At 32.2% G+C, this 3,656-nt stretch overlaps 1 long non-coding RNA gene across 1 annotated transcript; it reads left to right on the top strand.

Annotated features, from left to right (window-relative positions):
• Positions 1–925: 925 nt before the first annotated feature.
• Positions 926–2,487, top strand: LOC110916526. Its single transcript, XR_002579820.2, has 3 exons — positions 926–1,062; positions 1,618–1,674; positions 2,230–2,487. It is a non-coding gene; the product is annotated as an uncharacterized LOC110916526 (long non-coding RNA).
• Positions 2,488–3,656: the final 1,169 nt, after the last annotated feature.

Consider the following 3,656-nt stretch of genomic DNA (forward strand, 5'->3'; position numbering starts at 1 on the left):
TTTTGGCACTTTATTAGTTAGCTAAAAGCTGAATCTTTGATTAAAGTGCTGTGTTTTGTGCTTAGAGTACGTTTTAGGCACATCCAGTCATTATATCTTATTCCTAGAGACGCAGTTCTACAACCCTTGTATCCCTACACTCACTATGGGTGTAGTAAAATATTTCTGGCTCATACAGGCCTTAGAGGCAGTGTCTGCCTGATGCTGGCTTTATCAGCATGTTCAATAGGTTATCCGTTCATGGTGCTACTGTGCTTTTGTGCATCATACATATGTAAGATATCATACATATGTGAGGTTTACCATTTATGGCCAAACTATGCCCCGAAAGGGTATTTTGGTCATTTCACATATGCTTTTACGGACATTTTTAGATGTCTGAGTTCACGACTTATACCTACTGTAATAATATTAAAATTTGTTTAAAAATTCAGTAGTTAACAAGTCTTAGGTGTTAATTATGGTTTAAAACCATACTATGCACCTAAATAGCGTAAAAATCGCTAATTGACGATAATTAAGGAGTTTTATGGAAATCTAAGATTTTGATCAGTTTTGAATGCTCAAAATAATTTATTTAGTATATGAAATCAGTAGGAAAAGGTTTGGCATTCAAATCATTTGTAAATCTCATTTTATGCATGAAAAAAGTATTATCATCATTTACCGAATAATACAAGAACTCTATGATATGATTAGTTTATAATCTGATCATGTAACACCCCAAAAATATGCAATTTATTATGTTATCTAAATGTCTAGTTATGTTATATTAACTAAGTTAAATGCATATGTTAGTAATTCAACAAGAAGGAAAGATATGTGACAATAAACAAAAATATATAATTAGAGGGGTTAAACTTGTAAAAAAAGGATGAAAGTTATTAATTAAAAAGAAAAACACAAAACACACATTTTTGTGTGTTCTGTGGATCGCCAGGAGCAAAAAAGGAACCAAGGAGAAACCCTAGTTCCTAAAATTCTCAAAATCAGAAGGAGTTTAAGAGCCTAAACAAATGCATGAACCCAAAACTCGAGTTATCTAAGCTTGTTCAACGAATGGTAAGTCGAAATTTCTATTTTGATGATTTGTAGAAAGTGGGTTTCAACCCTATCTTGTAGTAATGTGAATAATTGTGTAGTTGTGAGTTAGGATTACACAATAGAACAAGAAATTTTCTTGAGTTTAGTTAATCAAACGATTTGAAGCATAAACCCACTTGAATTAGGAAGATAGTGAAGAACATAAATGAATTATGTGCAAATTATTGTAATGGCTTAGTGTGAGAATTGTTATTAGTGAATAAATGATAGTTGAAACTGATTTGGAATGATTGTTGTATGAAATTTTGGTTGATCTTGATAATCTAAGAATGAATTAGTAGAACCATGCTTTGAATACTTGTACTTCATGTTTTATAGATTGTACGCACGCCTTGTGTTCGATGAAATGCCTAAGAATGATTTAGTTGAAGTTTGACATGAATTCTTGATTTAATGATGATGTAAACGAAAATGGATATATGGGTAATTATGTTAAGTCATGATGAATAAATCAAAGATGCATATGTGAAGAAATGTTTATGAAAGCTAAAAGCATGAAGTTATAATGTATAGGCACGAAGAAGGAAGAAGGTACGAGTCACTTGAAGTCGCAAGCTTCACAAGATCACGGTAAGTTCTTATGAACTTCGCTTATGTAGAAAGTAGAATTTTATGTTAGTTCTCTTGTAAATAATTATTTGATGTTTTATGTGGGAATCATTAGTAAAAAAAAATGTCTTATTACGAATTGATAGTAGAAAAAGGAGAAAAAGTATGTTGACGATCCGTGCAAATGGGTCTAAAACATGAAAATGATGTTATTCTGGATGATGTATTAAACCCGTAGTTAAACGGGTCAAATAGGATGAATTTGTTATGAAGTTAAGGTAACTAGATGTTGACTTTTGTAAGTCAAACTAGTGGAGAATAATAAAAAAGAAAGTAAAAATATGCATGATCCGTGAGAACGGGTCGGATGAAATATGATGATTTTATGGTGATAGAAGTTAAATGGCATGATATTCGTTAAAGCGGAATTGTAGTATGAAAGATTCAAGTAAGATGATGTAAAGATGAAGTGACTCGGTAAAGGGTCAAATAATGCGGTAAAAAGCTAAATAAAAAAAACGTATTAGTAATAATGCTTTATCCGAACTAATATGCAAGTTTGTGTTATGGATGTAGGTAAATCTCATGCTTAGAATGGCGAGCTCGGATTCGAACACACCACATCGTCCATATATGCGCTTCCGGTTCAAGTTATCTTTTGAAATGGGTCAAATAATTTTTGTAATGTAAATGTAAATTTTATGTTTTAGGATGTTCGTAAGTAGTTTGAATTTTAAAACCTTTTTGGGTAGTTCGGACATAACCCTTGTATTAGGTCTTGTATGGTCACTACTTTTATTTCTTTTGAAAAAGTGTCGTAGAAGTTTATTTGAATGATGTTTGTTAAAAGCAGGGGAAATGTTTATAGTACGAACGGGTCCTGCCAAAATTTTGTCAAAAATTAGTATGTTATTTTTAATCTATTTGAATGTTCAAAAAGTGGGCGTCACAAGTTGGTATCAGAGCCGAGGTTTGAGGGATTCAAGTATTAGGGTTAAAATGCTTGAACTCAAACCGAAAGCTCGTATGAAGGTGTGTTCGTTCCGAAGCGCTATGCAAGTAAGTAAATCGTAAATTTGATTATGTTTACAGTTAGAAATAAAAGAGGTTTATAGGCTATTAGCTTATAATTCAAATTTTTTATGCAAATAATTATGATAAAGGGATGCGTATTTTTATTACGAACGCGTAGGGAAAAAAATTAATGAATGAAATGAATGTTTTATGTAGATGGCGGACAATGTAAACGTGAATGATAATGAAACCATGAATATAAGCTGACTAACGCGAAGGCAATTAGTTAAAGAACGGAGGAATAAGAAGTAAGTGTAATAATGAATGTATGTTTTGATTAACATGTCTTGAATGTTCGTAATGAAGGATAGTATGGTTTTATGACCTGCGGAAATGAATTATTGAAAGCAAAATAATGCATGAATGATAGAGAAATGAATGATGAATGGTATGCAGTGAGGTCACGAAGTGACCGTTAACACCAAGAATGATGAATGGTATGCGGTGAGGTCACAAAGTGACCGTTAACACCAAGAATGATGAATAGTATGCGGTGTGGGCACGAAGTAGCCGTTAACACCGAGGATGATAAAAGGAACGCGGTATGGTCACTAATTGGCTATTAACACCCGGAATTATGAAATAAAAGCATGATAACCATAATTAAAAATGATAAAGGTCAATAAGACTTAAGCATGATGGCATGAAGTAACATATAATGAAGTGAAAAGTTATATATAAAATTAACGAATGTCTAATAAGTAAAAGAATGAAAGTCATTGAAATATGTTAGGCATATTAACATATTTCCTAAACTATGTGATAGAATATTTCTTAAGGCAAATCCAAAAGTTTCGTTAAGTTTCTGAAAATGCAACCTATGATATTAGGATCCCCTAAATGTCAACCGGGTCATGTTGAAATGTTTAGAAGTAAGAACGTATATGATTGGAAGGTTGTGAATGAAGTTCTAGTTGGGTTTATCAACC

The sequence above is a fragment of the Helianthus annuus genome, chromosome 7, assembly GCF_002127325.2.
Source record: "Helianthus annuus cultivar XRQ/B chromosome 7, HanXRQr2.0-SUNRISE, whole genome shotgun sequence".
Taxonomy (NCBI): domain Eukaryota; kingdom Viridiplantae; phylum Streptophyta; class Magnoliopsida; order Asterales; family Asteraceae; genus Helianthus; species Helianthus annuus.